This window comes from Aquarana catesbeiana, linkage group LG05 (genome assembly GCF_042186555.1).
Source record: "Aquarana catesbeiana isolate 2022-GZ linkage group LG05, ASM4218655v1, whole genome shotgun sequence".
Taxonomy (NCBI): domain Eukaryota; kingdom Metazoa; phylum Chordata; class Amphibia; order Anura; family Ranidae; genus Aquarana; species Aquarana catesbeiana.
Window position 1 is genome coordinate 65,062,277 of NC_133328.1, and position 26,134 is coordinate 65,088,410.

At 45.8% G+C, this 26,134-nt stretch overlaps 1 protein-coding gene across 1 annotated transcript in view; it reads right to left on the bottom strand.

The window, feature by feature from the left end:
• MPP7 (MAGUK p55 scaffold protein 7) overlaps positions 1 to 26,134 on the bottom strand; it is a gene marked incomplete in the record, with an annotated part of 615,576 nt that overhangs the window by 513,750 nt on the left and 75,692 nt on the right. The window contains 1 exon segment of the mRNA XM_073629838.1: positions 17,229 to 17,321.

Consider the following 26,134-nt stretch of genomic DNA (forward strand, 5'->3'; position numbering starts at 1 on the left):
ACAGCTGCTGAGCAAACTGACAGCCACTTACTGCTCATCAGTCAGCGGGAACCTCACCACTTCTGTAGACTGAATAGAAAGAACTTCAAATGAGGGTGTTCAGTTACAGGGCAGGAAACAATCTATGGTGCTAATTGGCCTAATCGGACTCTTGTGTCAAGCAGTAAATAACCTTCATGCCCATCACTGTGGGAGGATGGATCTCGTAACAAGTAAACACAAGAACATAGTTCATACCGAAATACTATAATAACTACTGAGACAGTTCCTTCTGAACTCCATAAAGTGCCAGAGGAACCGCTGCCAAAAAAGTCTCTTTTCATGTAGCTCTAATGTACATGGACTAGTTCTAAACTCTTCTTTTATACACAGTCCTAGTTTCTACTAGTATACCACATTCCATGTGGATGCTTCACTCCAAGTTGTGAGACTCCAATTTCTGACCCTTTATTTATTTCCATGAACCCCAAGGGAATCCTAATGCCGCGTACACACGAGCGGACTTTCCGGCATACTTGGTCCGGCGGACAATTCGATCGTGTGTGGGCTCAAGCGGACTTTTTTTTCTCAAAAGTTTGACGGACTTAGATTTGAAACATTTCAAATCTATCTGACGGACTCGAGTCCGGTCGAAAAGTCCGCTCGTCTGTATGCTACTAGCTACTGGCTATGAACTTCCTTATTTTAGTATGGTCGTACGTCATCACGTACGAATCCGTCGGACTTTGGTTGATCATGTGTAGGCAAGTCCGTTCATTCGGAAAGTCAGTTGAAAAGTCCACCGGGCAAAGTATGCCGTAAAGTCCGGTCGTGTGTACGAGGCATAAGGGACAACGTTATCTTTGGTTATGTCGTCTTTTAGGCTGGATTCACACTAGAACATGGAGCGGGTCACAGCAGGCGGTACATCTCCATTCATCAGTTCAGGTCTGATTTCAGGTCAAATTTTTGGCTGAATTCGGACCTGAAATGGATCAAAAGATGCCCAGAACTGTGCAATTCACACCGTAGCCGCTCCGGGGATGTGTGAACTGGCTCCACAGAGAGCCGGTCACAATCTTCTGCTATGCGAATCTGTTGTAAACCGCATCCAATTTGCAATAGTGTGAACCCAGCCATAATAATTCCAGGCATGAGTGGCACTGCCCCCCTAGTTTGCATGCGGGGCACCATGATTAGAGCCGGAGGCTCTAATTGGCTTGAAAAAGGTTCGGCTCAGGGCGCAGAACTCACCCACTTGTGACATTAGTAAATCAATATTCACTATTCTCTTTTGGCTTCTCCTCCCGGCCAATCAGGACAGGGAGGCGGATTGGGTTGGCTGGGAGGAGAAGCCGAGGAAGCCACAGAGGGGCTGAGTGTGGGGGGGCTTGTGGAGGAGTGGGTGCGGGGAGGGACCGTGGAGGGCTGAGTGCGGGGGGGTAGGGGGGGACCGTGGAGGGGGGGCCGTGGAGAGCTGAGTGCAGGGGGGGACCAGGGGTGGCTGAGGGGGGCCATAGAGGGCCGACTGCGGGGGACCGCGGAGGGCCGACTGCGTGGGGGACCGCAGAGGGCCGACTGCGTGGGGGACCGCAGAGGGCCGACTGCGTGGGGGACCGCAGAGGGCCGACTGCGTGGGGGACCGCAGAGGGCCGACTGCGTGGGGGACCGCAGAGGGCCGACTGCGTGGGGGACCGCAGAGGGCCGACTGCGTGGGGGACCGCAGAGGGCCGACTGCGTGGGGGACCGCAGAGGGCCGACTGCGTGGGGGACCGCAGAGGGCCGACTGCGTGGGGGACCGCAGAGGGCCGACTGCGTGGGGGACCGCAGAGGGCCGACTGCGTGGGGGACCGCAGAGGGCCGACTGCGTGGGGGACCGCAGAGGGCCGACTGCGTGGGGGACCGCAGAGGGCCGACTGCGTGGGGGACCGCAGAGGGCCGACTGCGTGGGGGACCGCAGAGGGCCGACTGCGTGGGGGACCGCGGTGGGCCGACTGCGTGGGGGACCGCGGTGGGCCGAGTGCGTGGGGGGGACCGCGGTGGGCCGAGTGCGTGGGGGGGACCGCGGTGGGCCGAGTGCGTGGGGGGGACCGCAGAGGTCCGAGTGCGAGGGGGGACCGTAGAGGGCTGACTGTGGGGGGGAGGACTGTCAAGGGCTGAGTGTGGGGGGGTGACCGTGGATTGCTGATTGCGGGGGGACATGGTGGACAGACTGCGTGGCGGACCATGGAGGGCTGAGTGCGGGGGGGACCACGGAGGGCTGAGTGCGGGGGGGACCACGGAGGGCTGAGTGCGAGGGGGACCACGGAGGGCTGAGTGCGAGGGGACCACAGAGGGCTGAGTGCGAGGGGACCACGGAGGGCTGAGTGCGAGGGGACCACAGAGGGCTGAGTGCGAGGGGACCACAGAGGGCTGAGTGCGAGGGGACCACAGAGGGCTGAGTGCGAGGGGACCACAGAGGGCTGAGTGCGAGGGGACCACAGAGGGCTGAGTGCGAGGGGACCACAGAGGGCTGAGTGCGAGGGGACCACAGAGGGCTGAGTGCGAGGGGACCACAGAGGGCTGAGTGCGAGGGGACCACAGAGGGCTGAGTGCGAGGGGACCACAGAGGGCTGAGTGCGAGGGGACCACAGAGGGCTGAGTGCGAGGGGACCACAGAGGGCTGAGTGCGAGGGGACCACAGAGGGCTGAGTGCGGGGGCACCACAGAGGGCTGAGTGCGGGGGCACCACAGAGGGCTGAGTGCGGGGGCACCACAGAGGGCTGAGTGCGGGGGCACCACAGAGGGCTGAGTGCGGGGGCACCACAGAGGGCTGAGTGCAGGGGGGGACCATGGAGGGCTGCCCCCCCCAAAAAAGTTTAGCACCAGCTGCCACCGTTTCCAGGTGATCTTGCCAAACAGGCTCTTGTTCAGGCATTGCTTGTTATAGGGAAATAAAACAAAAGGCCCCATACACACTATTAGATTGTCTGCAGATTTTTGTTTTCAGATTTACCAAAACCATATAATATGAGGTCAGCCCTTAAGAGTTTCAATTTGTATGCAATAAGGCAGGCCCTTGCACTACATGGTTTTGGTAAATCTGAAGACAAAAAACTGCAGAATATCTAATAGTGTGTATGGGGTCCCTGTCTCCCAGTTGTGCTTCTGCATTGCCACCCAGTCATTCGGACTTCCAGGGAAATTATTAGTGGGAGGGACTTAAAACTGTGTGTATATTGTGACATATTCCACAGTCCTTGTACCCACAATTCTCTTTATAGCGGTATGAAACCCAAAAGCAAACATTTATTATATTGCAGCTTACCAATTTTTAGAAGTGAAGGCTGCATTTGTTTTCTTTTTTAGGCTTTCTTTCTTCTATTGTCATCTCATGATCTGGCCAGTATTTCTGTTTTTCAAAAGCACAAGCTCTCCAGCAGAATGTACGAGTTTACATAGATAAGACAAACCATTGTCTGGCAGTGGTGGTTAAAAGATCAGCTTTTATTTACTCAAATAAAAGCTTTATCCTAAAGGGAAAAAAATTGTTGCTGTAACAGCTTATAAAGTGTTAGCTAAAGTTTCGCTTCAATTTGATAGATGGACTAGCAAATTTATATTTTAAAACACTAACACCCCCCTCCCCCCAGACTGACAATGCTGCTGTCCAGAGGTAGGTGCCCCCTGTGCTTCTTTATCCAGAAATTATGCTTAATTGGTGAAAATGATGGGGGGGGGGGGGGACTGATGCAGCAACCACATTTAATCACTTGCCAACCGCAATACGTATTGTAGAGAGGCGAGCCCTTCCACTGTGTATTTTGGCGGGTTTGGGCCAGGTTTCGCAAAAAACAGGCACAACAATGATACAGGCGTGTGCTGGGCTTATGTTAGAGCCAAAATTAGGCCCCTTTCACACTGGCTTTTCGATCAGGTCCGCCTGCCAGTTTTTCAGGCAGATTTGATCAAAGCCTCCATTCACTCCTATGGAGCGGCGGATGTCAGCGGTGACATATATCCCGACACCCGCTGCTATCCGATCTGATCCTGTCCGTGAAATCCAGATGGATGGTGACCCTATTTTCCATCTGTCTGGCAGATCAGATGGGATCAGATGAAAAAGGACAGGCGGTCCGTTTTTATCCCCATAGAGGAAAGTGGGGCTCTGACAGGTTCGTCTTTGCATAGGGAGTGGAGACAGATCTATCCACCTGTTCAGCGGGGATCAGCGGAGCAATCCCCTGCTGAGTAAAGTGGAGTCCGCCGAGGTGGACCACCTGTGTGAAAGGACCCTTAGAGATGAGTGGCCCCACGCTCCTGAGGGGGGTCAGTCTGTGAAAGGGAGCCGTTAGGAGCACGTTGCTCCGTACTGTCCACGCTGGGACAGTGAAAGGCCCGAGCCTGTAAGGATGTTGAGCTGTAGGAGAAACAATCAGAGCTGAGGACAATTCAGCGTTTAGTGCCTGAGCACTGGGACTGTGTGTTTGATGGTCTGGAGGACCAAGGCTGGAGGCCTAAGCAGAGGCACTGCAAATAGGAGCCACGAGGGTAAGCACTGTTTGGTTATCACATTGATGGTGAGAACCCCTGCGACGGAGACTACTTTAATGTGAACTTTGTGAGCTTTGTTTTCAATTTATCATTTTCCTTCCACTTCACAGTTTATCGGCGTATAACGCGCACCTTAACTTTAAGAGGGAAGTTTCAGGAAAAAAAAACTTAAATTTTAAAATAAGGGTCAGTGCTCTGCAGCCTCACCAGTGCCCATCAACGCAGCCTGATCTATGCCCACCTGCAGCCTCTAATATGCCCATTATTGCAGCCTGTTTAGTGCCCATCTGCAGCCTCTAATGTGCCCATTATTACAGCCTCTAACATGCCCATTATTGCAGCCTGTTTAGTACACATCTGCAGATTCGCCTTTGCAGACGATTGCAGCCGCGCCAGTGCTGGATGACACAGAACTGCGATCTCCTGTGTATCCGGCGCTCAGTCACTCACAGCCCCGCCCGGCTCATATGATGGACAGAGCAGTGGTCCAATGCCGGGCCAGGGGGCGGGACTGTGTGTGACAGCGCCGGATACACAGGAGATCGTGGCTGTGTGTAATCCAGCGGCGCTCGTCCCCTCCTTCCACTCCGAGGCAGCAGGGATCAGCGTATAACACGCAAGCACAATTTCCCCCTGATTTTCAGGGGGGAAAAAGTGTATGTTATACGCCGATAAATACGGTATGTGCCACTTTGTGTTGGTCACACAAAATCCCAATAAAATACATTTACGTTTTTGGTTGTAACATGACAAAATGTGGAAAATTTCAAGGGGTATGAATACTTATTCAAGGCACTGTAAATGGACATGGCCATATGTGCCACTGCCTAGTGAATGCCTCATTTAGAGCCAGGGAGGAGATGTAAACACAAACAATGTGTGGGCAGCGGCGGCCATACAGGCACAGAACGATCTCTGCGTTCTTTCATTCTGAACGACTGACTGCCGATGTCATTCTGTGCTTCCACCATCACTGACACATTATTGATCCTTATATCTCCCCCTGATTACGAATGAGTCAGTTCATTAGGCAGTGCAGAACGATCGCGGCCTTCAGTCATTCTGTGTCTTCGCCACCACTGCCAAGTGAATGACACTCAAGGAGGCCATGGAAAAGAAGTATACATCAATAAAGTATAAGAGCCCCGTATATCTGCCTGTACGCATTTCAACTTATACAGACTTATGCATGTGGGTATGTATAAGCAGAGATGCACTAAAGATCATTTCTACACAGGATTTTTCTGCCAGCAGCATCCTGCATAAATCTCAGCACCCGTGTGCATGAGCCCTAAAGCTGGATGGGAGGGGGAGCAAGTATGATATAATGCTCCAATTTAACTCTGACTAACTCTGATACGCATAACCTGCAGTCAAATCATAAATCAGCCTAATATCTCAGCCTAAATAACACGACAGGAAAAATAAATCTAATGGCAAAATTCAATTTGTATAATGCAATACTTTATAAAAGGAAGCTTCATGGCTGTAAGAAGCACACTAAATATATGTCAGCCCCTTAACCTTTTCGCCACCGAAACCATTTTTTTTTTCATTTTTTGCACTTGTTAAAACGCACATTTTAGACCTTAAAATGGTTGTAAAGGCACACGTTTTTTACTTTCATGAATTACATGAAGGTAAAAAAACCTCCTGTGTGCAGCATCCCCCCCCCCCTCCCAGCCCCCCATAATAATTACCTGAGCCCCCTCTTGATCCAGCGATGTCCAGGAGAGCCTTTCATCTCCAGGGACTCTCACTCCCGATTGGCTTTTGGTAACAGCAGAAGCCACTGGCTCCTTCTGCTGTCAATCGCAGCCAGTGAGCCAATCAGGAGACGGAAGGGACGGGGTGGGGCCGAGCCCCAGCTCTGTGTCTGAATGGACACACAGAGCAGTGGCTCAGCTTGGGTGCCCCCATAGCAAGCTGCTTGCTGTGGGGGCAGGAGGGAGGGGCCATGAGTGCCGACGTGGGACCTGAGAAGAGGAGGCTCTGGGCTGCTCTGTGCAAAATCACTGCACAGAGCAGGTAAGTATAACATGTTTGGTTTTTTTTTTCTAACAAACAAGACTTTAATATCACTTTAAGATTACTTAAAAGGTTAGTTCACCTTTATAAAAAAAACACTACGCTGTCACACTGCGGTGGCACACTATGCTGATGAGAACTTACAACCATGCCACTGCATAGCTCTGAAGAAGAGGGGACTCTCCCCTCGAAACGCGTTAGCGGATTGCAACATCTGTGCGTTCCTCCACGACCCCTGGAAGGTTTTCGCTCATCCCAAATCGCAGACTGTCTACTGGTGCGATTTTATGTTGTGCCTCCTCCACCAATCGCTTGTGAGTCACTTCTTTTACTATTTTTAATTTAATAAATGTTTTAAAAGTTAATGCACAAGGCTGGTGCGCCCTTTTCTTCTTTTTGTTTCAACCATGCCACTACTCTGTTAAAATAAAACTGAGCCACATTCACAAAAGTCTACCAGAGTGCAGTCTATTTCCTACATGGGTAGTGTGCTCTCTCGCCTGCCATGGCCACTGAGCTCATCCAAGCCAGCAGGGAAGAAAGCACTCTGCGTGGCCCTCAGGAAAAAGAATTGTACACCTTCCTATAGTGCTAGTAAGACAGGATGGCGCATGCCACCTCATTATTTACATCTGACAGGTTTTTTGTACGCCAGGAAGACAGCTCTGACACTGGACGCTCTGGTCTCAGCAACTTCAAGTGTAGAGTCGATGCAGCTGTCCTCCCCCTCTTCCTGCCCAATCACAGAAGCCTTTGTATTATGTCAACACATACACAAAATACAAAGGTGTCAAATTACCTTTCTGAGGCCGAGATGCTGAGAGTGGCTCCCCTTGCGGCTGAGCACAGTATACCCCTGAAGTTGGCACAGAGGGTATCATGCTCAAAGAAGCACAGGTTGCCAGCAGGATGTGCAGGACATGAGCAGATGACCACTTGCAGGCAACTTTAGGAGGTGCTGGAAGCAGTCCTTAACCGCTTCCCGCCAGAAGGGCACGTACAGGAAGAATCACGTACCTGTACGTTGCCCTTTAAGAGGCGGTTTGTGGGCGCTCGCCGGGAGCTTCGTGAGCGTGAGAGGAAGAACGGGGAAATGCTAATGTAAACAAGCATTTCCCCGTTCCGCCTAGTGACACTGTCACCGATCACAGCTCCCTGTAATCGGGATCGGTGATCAGTGTTGCGTCACACACAGCCCCTCCCCCCCACAGTTAGAATCACTCCCTAGGACACACTTAACCTCTACAGCGCCACCTAGCGGTTAACCCCTTCACTGCCAGTCACATTTACACAGTAATCAATGCATTTTTAATTGCACTGATCGCTGTATAAATGTGAATGGTCCCCAAATCGCGCCAAAAGTGTCCGATCTGTCCGCCATAATTTCGCAGTCACGATAAAAATCGCTGATCGCCGCCATTACTAACAGAAAAAAAAATTATTACTAAAAATGCCATAAAACTATCCCCTGTTTTGTTAATGCTATAACTTTTACGCAAACCAAACGCTTATTGCAATTTTTTTACCAAACATATATGTAGAAGAATACGTTTCAGCCTAAACTGAGGAAAAAAAAAATTTTTTATATATTTTTTGGGATATTTATTATAGCAAAAAGTAAAAAATAATGCGTGTTTTTTGTTTACAGCGCAAAAAATAAAAACCGCAGAGGTGATCAAATGCCACCAAAAGACAGCTCTATTTATGGGGAAAAAAAGGACATCAATTTTGTTTGGGAGCCACGTCACACGACCGTGCAATTGTCAGGTAAAACGACGCAGTGCCGAATCGCAAAAAGTGCTCTGGTCTTTGGCCAGCCAAATGGTCCGGGGCTTAAGTGGTTAAGGAATGTGGACAGGAGCTTGGCGCTCACAGCTCACACAGGTGTGTTAGAAAAATGAATGAATATTTGCTTTCCTAACACTGAACCGCCTCTCCACCAATCAGGTGCTCGGGTCTGTTACCAGTCACCTGATTGGCTGAAACGACAGGTGCTGTGATTGGACGCCTATCAGGTGTCCAATCATAGGAGGGGACGGGAGAAGACTTTGAGGACATAGAGGACACCGATCGCCGCTGTCACCTGCTGCCCCGAGACAGGGTAAGTGCAGGCGGGGCACAGTGGCAGCATTTGATGGGCACAGTGGCGGCGTTCGACGGGCACAGCAGCTGCGTTTGATGGCACAGTGAGGCTGCAATTGATGGGGTATTTTTTCTGAATTTTTCAGTTTGTTTGCGCCCCCCCAAAAACTTCGAGCACCAGCCGCCACTAGGCATGCACCTTGATGGACTTAACTCACAGTATGCCTGCACTTTTTTACATAGTTGCTGAATTCCTGGAGTTCAGCTTTAAAATATAACTATAGGCATTTTTTTTTCATTTTGGATAGAGCAAGGGACGGTTACAGTGAGGGAAAAAAGTATTTGATCCCCTGCTGATTTTGTATATTTGCCCACTGACAAAGAAAATGATCATTCTATAATTTTAATAGTAGGTTTATTTTAACAGTGAGAGACAGAATAGCAACAAAAATATCCAGAAAAACGCATTTAAAAAAAGTTATAAATTGATTTGCATTTTAATGAGAGAAATAACCCTTGTTAGCAATCACAGAGGTCAGACATTAACTGTAGTTGGCCACCAGGTTTGCACACATCTCAGGAGGGATTTTGTCCCACTCCTCTTTCAGATCCTCTCCAAGTAATTAAGGTTTTGAGGCTGATGTTTGGTAACTCGAACCCTCATCTCCCTCTACGTATTTTCTAGGGGATGAGACCACTACAATCACCTTGAGGCGATTCAGTTCGCATTTGCAGCGCTTTACAAATCATTCATTCATTCACTACAGGACCTTAATGGGCTTATTCTTGAGCAACTCCTTTGTTGCCTTGGCTGTGTTTTTGGTCATTGTCATGCTGGAATACCCAACCATGACCCATTTTCAATGCCTGTCCATCGTCCCTTTGATGTGGTGAAGTTGCCCTGTCCCCTTAAAAGAAAAACACCCCCAAAACATAATGTTTCCACCTCCATATTTGATGGTGAGGATGGTGTTCTTGAGGTCATAGGCAGCATTTCTCCTCCTCCAAACACGGGGAGTTGATGACAAATAGCGCGATTTTGGTCTCATCTGACCACAACACTTTTACCCAGCAAACTTCAGATGGGCCTGTACATGTGCTTTGTTGAGCAGGGGGACTTTGCGGGCACTGCAGGATTTCAGTCCTTCACGGCGTAGTGTGTTACCAATTGTTTTCTTGGTGACTATAGTCTCAGCTGCCTTGAGATCATTGACAAGATTCTCCCGTATAGTTCTGGGCCGATTACTCACCATTCTCATGATCATTGAAACTCCACGAGGTGAGATCTTGCATGGAGCCCCAGACCGAGGGAGATTGACAGTTATTCTGTGTTTCTTCCATTTGCGAATAATCGCACCAACTGTTATCACCCTCTCAGAAAGCTGCCTGGCGATGGTCTTGTAGCCCATTCCAGCCGTGTGTAGGTCTACAATCTTGTACCTAAAATCCTTGGACAGCTCTTTGGTCTTGGCCATGGTGGAGAGATTGGAATCTGATTGAATGCTTCTGTGGATAGGTGTGTTTATACAGGTAACAAGCTGAGATTAGGAGCACTCCCTTTAGGGGAGTGCTCCTAATCTCAACTCGTTACCTGTATAGAAGACACCTGGGAGCCAGAAATTTTGCTGATTTATAGGGGATCAAATACTTTTCACTCATTAAAATGCCAATCAATTTATAAAACTTTTTTTGAAATGCGCTTTTCTGGATATTTTTGTAGTTATTCTCTCTCTCGCTGTTAAAATAAATCTACCATTAAAATTATAGACTGAACGTTTCTTTGTCAGTGGGAAAACATACAAAATCAGAGGGGATCAAATACTGTATAACCCCTGTCACATTTTTTTCGCCATCTGTGTCCCACTGCGGAGATTTCCCTGCACTTCCTGTCCCATAGCCAAACAGGAAGTGAGAGGAAATCCCTGCAAACGAAAGTGGTGTTTCAGCCGCAAAAAAAACCCCACAAAAACACTGTAGCTGCTGACTTTTAATGAGGACACTTACCTGTCAAGGAAACATCGGATCGGGTGCAGGCACCGCCACTGTAACTAAGGGAAACTGGCAGTGGAGCCTTCAGGCTTCCCAGCTGGTTTTCTACTGCACATGCGTGCTTTCTGAATGGCCCCGTCATCTTCTGGGACACACACAGGTCCCAGAAGGCAGCGGGGGAGAAGAGGGAAATGACGCACTGGGCCCCGGCCGAGTTAGGATGGAAGTACACTATGTACTTCAGAAAAGGTAAGAAAAAAAATAGTTATCCAAAAACGAGGGGTGGAGGGGTGGTCTTTCCTTTTAAGACCAAGTTGTAAAAGTGGGTGGAACTCCGCTTTAAGGGAATTCATTAGGGACCCCCGGATCACCAGAACTAGTGCCCCATTGGACAATTTCCCCCCTATTATTTTTCTGGAGACAACCCAAAATAGGGGATTTTCTTTCACTTTCACTTTTAATGATAGATAATGGTAAACAGTACAAATAGTACAGTACAAATAGAAAGGGGGCACAGACAGCAATAGAAACTGACAGGTGTTCTAATGCTTCTGCACTCCATACAAAACTAAAAAAGGTTTGCCTTTAATTATACTTTCATTTTATTGCTATGACAAGGAGCTGAACTCCCCAATGTGATAGCATAGTGCAGATGACTTGTTCTCTTTAAGGAGACATCAGGGGTTTATTAGATCCCTAATGTCACCTCTGCAACCTTTTATTGCCGACTGAGCATAGCCTGTACTTGATCAGCTTCTTCCGGTCTAGCTGGAGATTTACAGCAATAAAACCAGAAGTCCTCAGAGAGGTGGTGATCCTGGAGTTGGGCTTCCATTTTCCCATTCTCGCATAGGTCCAATTGTAAATAGTTTTCTCTAAAAGCGACTAACTGTTAAAGTGCACCAATAATATAGCAATGAAAGATCATGTTAAACTAATTATTACTCTGTGAATTAGATCTGACATTGCAATGCTGTTATGGTTCTTGCTCTTGAGAAAAGTAATTATTTTTCCACATCTTTTATCTTCAGGATACCAGATGGCTGGGGATCACCGGGGGCGCGGGTGAGTCATTTCTGGTGCTTTAATTTTAGCAGGAGGACAAAAGGTTATATTCCCCCATTTTAATACTGCACGTTTTTATCACCTTTTCCTCTTCGCACGTATGTCATTTATCTGACCTTCTGAAACACCTCTGATGGGCAAAAGTCCCAAAGGCTTCCCTTTATTTAAAATACCTAAAGCCAAATTGCAGGAATAAGGATAAATATACATTTGAAGTACATATAAAAAGGGAAATACAGGCAGATACTTCTCCATCATGCCATACCATCCGGGAGGCGTGTGATTGGCCCCAAATTTATTCTGCAGCAGGACAACATACAGCCAAGGTCTTTAGGAACTATCTTCAGAGTAAAGAAGAAGTCCTGGAAGTGATGGTTTGGCCCCCACAGAGCCCTGATCTCAATTTTAATGGAGTCTGTTTATTAAATTAAGCGACAGAAGGATTTGAGGCAGGCTACATCCACAGATTTGTGGTTAGTTCTCCAAGACATATGGAACAACTTACCTGCTGAGTTCCTTCAAAAACTGTGTGCAAGTGTACCTAGAAGAATTGATTTTGTTTTGAAGGCAGAGGGAGGTCACACCAAATATTGAATTGATTCGGATTTCTCTTCTGTTCATTTCACTTTCCATTGTGTTAATTGATAAACTATTAAGATTTCTATTTCTGAAATTATAGCTTCTTCCCCAGCCACAGCAGCCGCGGAAAGTGGCAATTGGACCCGAAGTGAACTTTTTCACATAATTCTTAGTAGGGGGGGAGATCAGCAAGCACGTGTTCAATGATCTCTCTCCCCTCTACCTGGCGGAGCCCAGGAAACATGGCAGGAGGATGTATAGGGGGGGGGGGGGGGGGGCAAACATACAGGGCGTACAGGCGTCCAATCGATTTCCTCTGACAGGCGACAGTGAACTTGTCAAATTTACAAACATTCCCAACTGCTCTAGCAGCCAGGAGTGTATGTAAAACCCCCTGCCGCTGCCAAGGTATAAAATATACCAGTGGCAGCTTTAAAGCTAACTTGTCACACACCTGGGGAATTCAAACAGAGCAGATGATGAAAATATGCGTAACCCACCACCACCCTCATCGGCAAGGACTGAGGGGTCAAGAAGGGAAAAGGGACATTTTCCATTTAAACTCAGCTCCATATTACTTATGCCCCATACACTCGATCAGAAAATCTGCCAGCAAAAGTCCGACGTGAGCTTCTGGTCGGAAATTCCGACCGTGTGTATGCTCCATCGGACTTTTGCTGGTGGAATTCCTGCCAGCAAAAGATTGAGAGCAGGTTCTCAATTTTTCCGTCAGAAAAAAAATTGAGAAAATTCCTACGCATGCTCGGAAACAATTCGAAGCATGCTCTTAAAGCGGGGTTCCACCCAAATTTTGAACAATATCTGTATGTATTCTCTTCCTTGCCTAGATGCTGACATGCCGTTTAAAAAAATTTTAATCGCCGTAATTACCTTTTATTTTTCTATTCTTCTTTGCACTTCCTGGTTCTCCTCCCGTGGGAGTAGGCGTGTTTCTAGCCTCTCCCAGACTCCTGGGAGCTAGTCTCAGGCTTCCCAGGATGCCAATGAGCATGTGCGGGAACGAGTGGTGAATGCTGGGAGCACAGCATTCACCACATCCAGGAAATAAATGCTTGTGGGCTTCAAATGCCCACAATGAAGATGGAAACCGCCTGCAGTGAATAATATAAGTTATTCTTTCTGACGAAATCTGACACAGGCGGACATATTACACACAATATGTGAGTATGTAATGCTGAGAAGAAAAGTTTGTGAATGAACTCAAAAAAAAAAAAAAAAAAAAAAAAAAAAAAACAATAGATAGGTGGACCCCGCTTTAAGCATTGAACTTCATTTTCTCGGCTCGTCGTAGTGTTGTACGTCACCGCGTTCTTGACGGTCGAAAGTTCAGAGAACTTTTGTGTGACCGTGTGTATGCAAGCCAAGCTTGAGCGGAATTCCATCCAAGTTCTTTCCAATTCCATCGGAAAAACCATCCAAGTTCTTTCTGATGGAAAATCCACTCGTGTGTACGCGGCATTAGTCTAATGATTGTTTTAACGTGGTTTTCAAGGAGGGCAACTTCTGCTGATGCAATGTTCTTATCACATGCCTAGTTTGAACTCAGTTAAAGTATAACTAAAGACAAAATCCTTTTGGATAGAGGGTTGCGGGATTAGATCACCTTTCAGTTTGTATTGCTGTCTGTGTCCCCGATAGGGCCATTTACTCGCTCTATTTGTCCTTTTATTTCTGAAAGTGAAAGATAAATCCATATTTTGGGTTGTCACCAGAACAGGAATATAGGGGGAAATCTTCCAATAGAGAAACAAGTGCTAGCGACAAGCAGGGGTTCCCTCACTTTGGAGGAATTTCTACTCACTAGTTTTGGTTATGGGACAGGAAGGGGAAGGGAAATCCCCCCAATGGGACACAGATGACCAAAAAAAAAAAAAAAAAACAACAATTATAGAGGTTATAACCCTCCCTTACTCTATGCAAAATAAGAAAAAGCAAGTTCTTCAATTACTTCTACTTTAACTGCAAACCTAATTGTACAGTTTACAGTTACAAATAGTAACTTTCCATATATTCCCAACAAGGGGCAATGGAATGGAAAAAAAAAAAAAAGGGATTTATGTGCCAAAATGAATATTAAAAAACGACACAGTCCGTAAAATTAAGTTTTTAATTCCACATTAAAATTAGCAAAACCTAAAAACACGTACCATCATCAGCTATAGTCTGGTATAAGGAATATGCATCAAGACATGAAGAAAGGTAAGTAGATTGATATGTTTGCCTTAAAAATAGCTTCCTCAGGATCCACTTTGTCGTTCACTCACACCACTTAAAGACCGAGCCTCTTTTTGAGATTTGTTGTTTACAAGTTAAAAATATTTTTTTTTGCTAGAAAATTACTTAGAACCCCCAAACATTATACATTTTTTTTTCTAACACCCTAGAGAATAAAATGGCGGTCGTTGCAATACTTTCTGTCATACCTTATTTGCGCAGCGTTCTTACAAGCACACTTTTAAACTGTGTTTACTCTGCTCAGTTTATGAATGAACAAGAGCCTCTGTCTCCTGTTCATTCATTTTTAGTGCTGAGAAAGGGACTGAGGAATCTGTGTCCTCAGTCCCTTTGTTCAAAGGGGAGATTGTCAGGGGTCTGTTTAGACCCCTGACATCTCACCAAAGGCCCCAAAAAAATATTTTAAAAAATTATTGTAAAAAAATTCTAAAAAATGAATAAGTGTAAAAAAATACAATAAAAAACTACTGACACCACTCTCCCCTGCCCTACCAACACTCTCCACCACCCCAACCCCCTCCCCCAAAAAGCATTTTGAAAAAAAATTAAAAACAAATTAAATTGTAAAAAAATAAATTATTAAAAATAAAAACTACTGACACCATCCACTGCCACATACCACCCACCCCCTTCCCTAGAAGCACCGTGAAAAAATATTGAAAAAGTGATTTATAAAATATTTTTGCCAGGGGGGGGGGGGGGGGGGGGTTTGCGGGTGTGGAGCGCCTGGTATCCATGGACCAGCAGGACCTGCAGGAGCAGCAAATTTGTACAATGGCGGCAAGGGTGCATGGTACTTTCGCAAGAGAGTCTTGTGACTTCTCTAAACAGCCTGTAGAACATCATTCTTCCAATTTGCTGCTGATTTCCCCCACTGCTGTCCAAGGATAGCCAGACAAAGAATATAGAGCTTGGCCACCTTGAAAGTAGCTATATTAAAGTGATTCTAAAGGCTCAGGGTTTATTACCTTCATGCATTATATATGTATGAAGGTAAAGAACCTTCTGTGTGCAGCAGCCCCCAACCCCCCCGAGCCCCAACTAAAACTTACCCAAGCTCCATCGTGATCAAGCTATGTGCACGAGAGCCTTGGCTCTCCAGTAACTCTCCCTCCTCATTGGCTCCCGCTGCATTCAATCACAGATAGTGAACCGAGGAGAGACAGGGTGGGGCTGAGCCACGGACCTCTGTCTGAATAGATACACACAGAGCAGCAGCTCGGGAGCAAGCCTGCTCGGGTGCCCCCACAACAAGCTGCTTGCTATTGGGGCACTTGGCAAGAGGGAGGGGACAGGAGCAGCGGCGGGGGAAGTATGACATGTTTGTTATTTTAAAAAAAACAAAAAAAATTGCCTTAAAGTGGTTGTAAACCCTTACAACACACTTTTTGCTACAGGTAAGCCTATAATAAGGCTTACCTGTAGCTACCCTGGATATCTCCAACCCTGCATGGTTTAGGAGATATCCCCTGTAATGCAACGAAACGTTCCACACTCCACTCCGCTTGAGTACTTTCGTTATATACCGCTTCCTCCCAGTCTGAATATAGATATCGGATATTCCAACCGCTCACAAGCACAAAACAAGATGATACTTGTTTAGTTGCTGAACATGGACTGTTTTATTAGATCCAAAATACAAGTCTTATATACAGTAGAAGAGGAGCTTCCTACCTCCGGCTCATATTACTCTAACAATACACCTGTAACCAGAAACCTAATTAACATGAGCTTATTAACGAATCCCTTAAAGCAGCAGATGTGACTCCGTGCCCTCCTGAGCATTGTTATGATTATTCAGGATTTCACTACAGGTCAGACTTGTTGTCACCGAGCTTCACACAGTAGATTATACATTATCATAAGTATAAACACAGGACACCTTCTCACAATAGCAGGAGCTCCAGCAGGAGTCGGCCCATACAGAGGCCAATGTGATCAGCTCTCTCAACTAACATGATGAATTCAGAATCAAACAAACCAAGCATAATCTTTACATATATCCTGAGAGATATTGTGGATAAATATTACTGTCCCATTTTAAGTAATCCAAGATATATTTTCTCAGTCACCCTGTACCAGGATGGCACAGGGTGACTTAGACATAAGAGGTGCATGGGGAGCGGAAACAAGGGTTTCCCAACCTTTCCAAGGGATTCTGGGTTCCAAGGGCCCTCCCATCACACCCTGTATCTGCATGTGCCGACCTTATCGGCACATGCGCACTGAAGCAATGGCATGTACGTGCCACTTGCTTCAGCGAGTGTGCTGTTACCAGCGGCTCCCACACGCACGCACAGGAGTGACATCATCACGGCTCTGGTCAATCACAGCGCCGGAGCCGCGATACCTGGAAGTAACTCTGGGAGCGATGTCGCCAGCTGCTGCTGTGTAAGGTCACGGCAGCGGGGGCTTCGATCTCAGGTGAATATTTCATAATGAGCTTATTATGCCTTTGTCTTGCAGGTCTTTTTTTTTTTTTTTCGATGTGGGTTTACAACCACTTTAATATCACTTTAAACCCATCAATAAAGATGGAATCTAATTATCGGTTATCGGAAATTACTCCTGCTCTACCGTTACATGAACATATACCAACTGCCTCCTCGTCTTCCTGGTCTTATTACTGTAAATACATTAGCTGAAGACCACTTCTACACACCACCGTCTCTATCTCCTGTCCTTTACACCGAACCAGCAAGATGCAATTTACTGACCTTCAGCGTGTATATCCTCACAGGACCTACTGGAAAAGCAGACATCCAGAAAGCTTGAAAGCAGAATTATCCTCTACTAATGGCCGGTACACACTATAAGGAAATCATACAAACATTTATGTTAGAGGAATGATCAGTTGATTATCTGTTCATTAGTATAGTGCTTTTGACAGCCAATCTTGATTATGCGGGCATAAAAAATAAACACAAGGTGCAAGCTTGAAAATTTTTCTCGTTCGCTAACATATCGTCCGATCTTTATTCAATTTGTGCAATAATTTCACAAAGGATGAAACCACCAGAACACTCCAAAACATATTTGGTGAAAGCAGCTGGAAAGGTCACATACATTACTTCACTTCCTCTGCTACACCAGCATGCAGCTAAGTTTACCTTTGCCGTTTAGGAATTTTCTTACAAGTTAATAGAATTTTCGGTTATCATGGTATGCACCTTTGGGGAAAATCGGACAATTGCTCGTCTGGTTTTCTCATAGTGTGTACTAAGCTTTAGTCCTATAAAGAAACCATCTTGCATGCCCAGTAGGTCGCATGCACACCAGCTCATTGAAGAGGACAAGAGACCCCTTAGTCAGTGGTGGTGGTCACCAACCAATGTGAGGGTAACTAGAAGTGGGTATGTATTGAATGGGGAGGGCAAGGAGAGCAGTTGGGGCAAAATGAAGTAAAGGCAGAGTTGTACTTTAAATAACAGTCTCTATACTGGGTATATATCTGTACTAGGGCTGGGGGAAAAATCAATTTAAATCTTGAATTGAGTTGAGAGGCCAAATCAATTCAAAATTTATTTATTTTTTTTTTTTCACCGCACCGGTCCTGAAGAGCTGCGGGCAGGAGTTTCTAGGTGAGGCCGCGGCTTCAGCCTGGTCCGCGAGGCCGGAAGCCGCGGACTAGGCCGAAGCCGCGGCCTTGTCTAAAAACTCCTGCTGGCAGCTATTCAGGACCGGTGCGGTGTTAAAAAAAAAAAAAAAAAAAAACACTTGGATTCGAATCGTGAATCAAGTTTTTTTTGTTTTTTTTTTGTTTTGTTTTTTTGGACACCGTCAGATTTTTTTTTTGTGGAAAATCTCCCAGGCCTAATCTGTACATCACTCTACGATCTGCAGACTTCAATCCACTTCATCATCTGGACTCTATCCCACAACAATGGATCACCTTAAATAACCCGCAGCTCTGAGTCAATTTAATGCACTCAATAGCTTGTGTAACATTACAACATGGCCATTAATGAATCCTGACAAAGATATAAGAGAGGCCATGAAATGAACTGAAGTGCTTCATTAAGCATAATTTGTTCTCCATTTAAACACTGTCAGACTACAGCGCCCAGGTTACTGCAGACAGACTTAATTGAAAAGCGTGCTCCACATAGAAAGAGCTTTTATCACAATGCAGGTCTAGAAGAGACTGTCACTGAACAAAAACTGTATGCACGGAACCCAACAAAGCCTGACCTGTTAAATATTCTATGACACAGCATTCACGCTAAACCGGACGTGATAGCACATATTTACATAACTGGAAAAACATGTTTTTTTTTTTAAATCATTAAAAAGGAACACCATTAAGCACTTACATCTATGCAAGTCTCAATTGTCCTGGCTGTCAGCATACAAAAGCTGTCGGCGGAGATCTGTCCATCTATACTGTTTAGCAGGCTGAATGAGAAAAAAAACTATCATAAGCTGGCCATAAACTAGTAGAGTTGTGTTAAAAAAATGTTTGTTCGATTTTCAAATCCTTACTTTTTTTTTTCTCTAAAATTCCAGCTCCCCTATGTACCAATATATCATTATTGTACTTATTTTTCAAAAATAAAACAGCTTTCCATTAATTCTACACAGGCTTACCTCACTCTCTTCATAGCTTTTTAAACACACTGCTCGATTACTGCTGCCTTACTTCCTGGACAGACTTGAAGTCATGACACAGGAAGGAGCTGATCTCATACGCACACATCCTGCATCATCTACCCTTAGCTGGTCCACTTCTTCCTGTGTCATGACCTAAAGTCTGTCCAGGAAGTAAGGCAGCAGTAATCGAGCAGTGTGTTTAACCACTTCAGCCCCGTAAGGTTTACCCCCTTTATGACCAGGTCACTTTTTGCGATACAGCACTTTGTTATTTTAACTGACAATTGTGTGGTCATGCAACGCTGTACACAAATAAAATTGATGTCTTTTTTTCCCCACAAATAGAACTTTCTTTTGGTGGTATTTGATCACCTCTGTGGTATTTATTTTTTGCGCTATAAACAAAAAAAAAAAGACAGACAATTTTGAAAAAAAAAAACAAACAATATTTTTTACTTTCCGTTATAAAACACATCCAATTAAAAAAAATGTAAAAAATCTAATTTCTTCTTCAATTTAGGCCAATATGTATTCTGCTACATATTTTTGGTAAAAAAAAATCCCAATAAGCGTATATTGATTCGTTTGCACAAAATTTATAGCGTCTACAAACCACGAGATATTTTTATGTAATTTTTTTTTTTTTTATTAGTAATGGCATCGATCAGCGAGTTATAGTGGGGCTGCGACATTGCAGCGGACAAATCGGATTTGTGTCCCTAGGGAGTGCTTTCTAACTGTGTTGGGTGGTGCTTTAACTATAAGACGATCCGTGTTCCTGCTTAGCAGAAACACAAGAGCTCTGTCTTCTCCTGTCACAGAACGGTGATCTGCCTTGACCGCCATTCTGTCTGCCTCTGGAACGATCGGCGGGTCCCGGTGGACACTGGGTCCTCCCGGACCCACTGATTGGCTTCCGCTGTGTCCAATCACAGCGGATGCTGGTCGCTATGGGGGGTTGGGCGCCCCAGACCAGGTATACAATCCCGTGCAGAGAGGCCGTCCCGCTGCAGTAAATGTACGTGGCGTGGTCCAGAAGTGGTTAAACAGCTATGAAGAGAGTGAGGTAAGCTTGTGTAGAATTAATGGAAAGAGGTTTTATTTTTGCAAAATTACAGTACATTAATGCTATATTGGTATATAGGGGAGCTGGAATTTAGAAAGAGAAAAAAAAAAGAGTGAACTTAACCTTTAAGATTTTAATTTTGCAACAACGAGACTTGCTTTCTGTGCCTCTGATAGTGACAGCTTGAAGTGAGACAGTGGTAAGTGACAGTGTGACCTAAGCACCACAAAGGTGTTGACAGGCTGTGGCAGTACAATGCAGCCCCAAGCAGAGCCAGCATATACATTTAGATGACCCCCTTCAGCACCAGGAGACTCTGCAATGGAAGCCTGTTCCCATTGGAACTGTAGACTTATTAATGTATCCCATTAGTCGCCAAGTGCTCTGGGAAGACTTCAAAGCAATTAACTTGATAGTCAGCTCCATTGACAACTAGAAAAAAAACCCTCAAACGTTAGGGACCAGCTGTCATTTTTATGGAGTATTGGCTACCTTGCTCTGGGGATTTGTCTATCTCCGCTTTATAGAATACTCCTTATGGTGATACCTCCATGGATTCAGCAAGTACATGAAGACTGAGAGCTGCTACAAGCAGAACTGTACGATATATTGATATTAACCTTCCCAGTCCCCTCTACCAATAAAAGCTAAAAGGAAAAGATGACTGCAACATTTACGCCTCCAGCTAAAGACATTGATCTACACATGTAATACAAAGACGTGGATCAATAGATATTATGTACGTTATACTACTGAACATCCTACCCTAAACCATCTAGCTTAACAAAAAAAAAAGCATATACTGGTTTACATCGCACATGGTCGCAGGTCAATTAGCCGTTTTAAAAAAAACATGCATACGTTTAAAATGGATTTAAAATTCACACTTCATTTGAACCAGAAGGGCACATCAGTAAGGTCAATACACATTACAATCAGAATTAAACTGTAACCTTTGATTCCCACACAAACAAGCACCTTCCAAGCTCCCAGATCAAGTATTAGGCTCCCTACACCCTTGTGCGTTTTGCAGGTCATTTAAACACGTATCATGAAAATACATAGATTCCAAATGAGGCCAGCCACAGCTACACACTGCGATGAAAAAAATAAGGCATGTCCGATTTTACATGCATTTACCTGCGTTATCGGACCCATTACAGTCTATGGAAATGCATAAAAAATTCCCTAAAAACACGCACTAAAGGACAAACAAAACACAAGGAAAAATGCATGACAGCAGAAACGGAGAGCTGTGAATGGGGGAATATTATTATATATATATATCTAGGGCTGCAACTAACGATTATTTTCATAATCGATTAATCGGCCGATTATTTTTTCGATTAATCGATTAATCGGATAAAATCATAAAAAAAATCGTAATGTGCCATTTTTTTCTATTCCTCCCGGGGACACCAATGACGGGGCGCTATTCCTCCCGGGGACACCAATGACGGGGCGCTATTCCTCCCGGGGACACCAATGACGGGGTGCTATTCCTCCCGGGGTCACCAATGACGGGGTGCTATTCCTCCCGGGGTCACCAATGACGGGGCGCTATTCCTCCCGGGGTCACCAATGACGGGGCGCTATTCCTCCCGGGGTCACCAATGACGGGGCGCTATTCCTCCCGGGGTCACCAATGACAGGGCGCTATTCCTCCCGGGGACACCAATGACGGGGCGCTATTCCTCCCGGGGTCACCAATGACGGGGCGCTATTCCTCCCGGGGTCACCAATGACGGGGCACTATTCCTCCCAGGAACACCAATGATGGGGCACTATCCCCCCACCCCTCCCAGGAACACCAATGGGGCACTATGTCTATTCTCCTCCCACCCAGGAAAACCAATGATGGGGAACTACTACTCCAGGCACCCCCCCCTCCCAGGAACACCAATGGGGCACTATTCCCCCCCCCCAGGAACACCAATGGGGCACTATTCCCCCCCCTCCCAGGAACACCAATGGGGCACTATTCCCCCCCTTCCCAGGAACACCAATGGGGCACTATGTCTATTCCCCTCCCTCCCAGGAACACCAATGATGGGGCATTCCCCCCCCCCTCCCTCCCCAGTAATACTGTTAGGATGGTGCCTGGTCATAAAAATGTGCTGTTTTTACTGTGTTATTAGCTGCTACCTTTCACTATGAATGTGCAGCTCGGCTCTCCTCGCTTCTTGCCCTCGCCTCTCTGTTCCCTCGAGGCAGCGGGCAGGGCTGAGATCAGTGGGGATGACGTCTGCAAAGAGGAGGAGGGGGAGAGGTGCGCCGCGGACGTGCCTGGTCACAAACGGCGGCGCCGAGGACACAGGAGGGAGGATTTTTTCTCTGTTCCCTCGAGGCAGCGGGCGGGGCTGAGAAGATCAGGGGGGGGTGACGTCAGCAAGGAGGAGGAGAGGCGCGCCGTGGACGTGCGGCGGCGCAGACGTGCCTGGTCACAAATGGCGGCGCCGAGGACACAGGGAGGGAGGATTTAAAACGGACGGACAGACAGAAGGAAGGTGCGGACCAACTAATCGATAATGAAAATCGTTGACAACGATTTTCATTATCGATTATTATCGATAATATCGATTAATCGTTTCAGCCCTATATATATCTAAAAATACAAATGGTAGTTTCCGCATGCACAAATGGACAAGAGGCCTGGGCTCTCTTTGAAAAAAAAAAATAAAAAATAGTATAGATACAATGTCTAGTTAATGAAAATAATGAGTATTGTGCCAGATACTTTTTTTTCTTGCAACATTAACATTTTCAGGACAAGCTTTAGGTCTGTTCACTCCTTATAAGGTCCGTAGAAAAAGGCGGTACACCCCCAAAAGCATGGCTCATGATTTGTTTATTTTTCTTTTTATACCCTGGATTTTAATGTTAACTGAAATTGGGAATTTTAGCATCATGTGTCAACTCCCCAAAAAAGGCATAATGTGTTAATAAAGAGACGGAATCATCAGAAATCTGAGAAAATTAGCTACTTTAATATTCTGTAAATCATGTTCTACTTTCCTCTGGACAGATTATATTATGCTTACATTGTAACATTAGGTCCACTTTATTGGGGCCCTAGCTCAGACAAGCAAGTTTGAACTTTCAATTGGAACAAATGGAGACTGAGCTATGTACAGAGTGCAAGGTTCAGGAGTGCAATACGTACAAAGTGCAGAGCTCAGGATTAAAAAGTGATATCAAAGTCTTGTTTTTTTTTGTTTGAATAACAAACATGTTATACTTACCTTGCTTCTGTGCAGTGGCTTTGCAAAGAGCAGCCCCAATCCTCCTCTTCTCGGGTCCCCCTGCTGGTGCTCCTTGCCCCTCCCCTCCTGCCAAGTGCCCCCAGAGCCATTCATACACACAGCCATGATTCGGCCCCACCCCCTCCCTCTCCTGATTGGCTCACTGGCTGATTGGCTCCCGCCTCAACCAATTGGGAGTGAGATTCCCTGGAGAGCCGAGGCTCTAATGCACATCGCTGGATCAAGATGGGGCTCAGGTAAGTATTAGGGGGGGGGGATGCTGCACACAGAAGGATTTTTACAATGAGCCTTTACAAGCACTTTAAGCTACGTTCAGAAGTGCGCTACAAAGTGCAAAGATCGGGAGTGCGCTACATACAGAGTGCAGTGTTCAGGAGCGTGTTACGTACTGAGTGAAGCATTCAAGAGTATGCTACGTGCAGAGTTCAGGAGTACACTATGTACAAAGTTCAGAAGTAAAGTACATACAGAGTGCACAGTTCAGGAGTATGCTATGTACAGAGTTCAGAGTTCAGGAGTGGGCTACTCACAGAGTGCAGATTTTAGGAGTATGCTACGTACAGAATGCAGAGTTCAGGAGTATGCTACGTACAGAATGCAGAGTTCAGGAGTACGCTACCCACAAAGTGCAGAGTTCAGGAGTACATTACCTACAAAGTGCAGAGTTCAGGAGTACCATACGGACAGAGTGCAGAGTTCAGGAGTACCATACGGACAGAGTGCAGAGTTCAGGAGTACCATACGGACAGAGTGCAGAGTTCAGGAGTACCATACGGACAGAGTGCAGAGTTCAGGAGTACCATACGGACAGAGTGCAGAGTTCAGGAGTACCATACAGACAGAGTGCAGAGTTCAGGAGTACCATACGGACAGAGTGCAGAGTTCAGGAGTACCATACGGACAGAGTGCAGAGTTCAGGAGTACCATACGGACAGAGTGCAGAGTTCAGGAGTACGCCATGTACAGAGTGCAGAGTTCAGGAGTACAATACGTACAGAGTGCAGAATTCAAGAGTACCATATGTACAGAGTTCAGAAGTGCGCTACATACAAAGTGCAAAGATCGGGAGTGCGCTACATACAGAGTGCAGTGTTCAGGAGCGTGTTACGTACTGAGTGAAGCATTCAAGAGTATGCTACGTGCAGAGTTCAGGAGTACACTATGTACAAAGTTCAGAAGTAAAGTACATACAGAGTGCACAGTTCAGGAGTTTACTATGTACAGATTGCAGAGTTCAGGAGTATGCTATGTACAGAGTTCAGAGTTCAGGAGTGAGCTACTCACAGAGTGCAGATTTTAGGAGTATGCTACGTACAGAGTGCAGAGTTCAGGAGTACGCTACCCACAAAGTGCAGAGTTCAGGAGTACATTACCTACAAAGTGCAGAGTTCAGGAGTACATTATGGACAGAGTGCAGAGTTCAGGAGTACCATACGGACAGAGTGCAGAGTTCAGGAGTACCATACGGACAGAGTGCAGAGTTCAGGAGTACCATACGGACAGAGTGCAGAGTTCAGGAGTACCATACGGTCAGAGTGCAGAGTTCAGAAGTACCATACGGACAGAGTGCAGAGTTCAGGAGTAGAGGCCGGCCGATATATCGGCCGATATTTTTTACTTAATCGGCATCGGCTGATTGTGCTGATAAAAAAGGTGTAGAAGTTCTCAGTTTAACCATTTAAAGACTAAATCTTTTCTGACATTTGTTGCTTACAAGTAAATATCCTGTATTTTCTGCTAGAAAATCACTTAGAACCCTCAAACATTATATATATTTTTTTTAGCAGAGACCCTAGGGAATAAAATAGCGGTTGTTGCAATATTTTATGTCACACGGTATTTGCGCAGCGGTCTTTCAAACGCAATTTTTTTTTAAAAAATACACTAATGAAATTAAAAAAAAAACTAAGCAGTAAAGTTAGCCCATTTTTTTTCGTCCAAAAGTTTTGATTACCTGTTTTTGTGTATTTATTTTTAAGATATAGTTTTTTTTTATATTTTTTTTAATCTAAATTATACATACAAGTGAACTGATTGGAGGCTTGTTTTGTTTAATAAATGTTTAAATGTAAAAAAATTTCTGTATCACTTTAGGTTGCTTTCACACTGCAGCGGGCATGCGTTGACGGTAAAACACTGCTAGTTTTAGCGGCGCTTTACCGTCATTTTAGCGGCGCTATTCGGCTGCTAGAGGGGAGCTTATAACCCAGCTAGCAGCCGAGGAAGGGGTTAAATGCGCCCCTGAAGCGCCGCTGCCGAAACGCTTTGCAGGCACTTTGGCAGCGGTGCGCATTCATTTCAATGGGCAGGAGTGGTGGTATCCCCCGCTCCAAAGATGCTGCTTGCAGGACTTTTTGTTAACATCCTGCCAGCGCATCGCCTCAGTGTGAAAGCACTCGGGATCTCACACTGAGACTGTAGGGGAGCCGTTTTACAGGCGCTATTTTTAGCCCAAAAGAGCCTGAAAAACGCCCCATTGTGAAAGGGGTCCAACTGTTAGATTTTATGAGATGAAGGGAAAAAAAAAAAAAAAAAATCGGCCTAATATATCGGCCCAAAAAAATCGGCATCACATATCGGCCATCGGCCACCGCGATTTCTAAATATCGGCATCAGCATCGGCCAGAGAAAAACCCATATCGGTCGACCTCTATTCAGGAGTACCATACGGACAGAGCGCAGAGTTCAGGAGTACCATACGGAC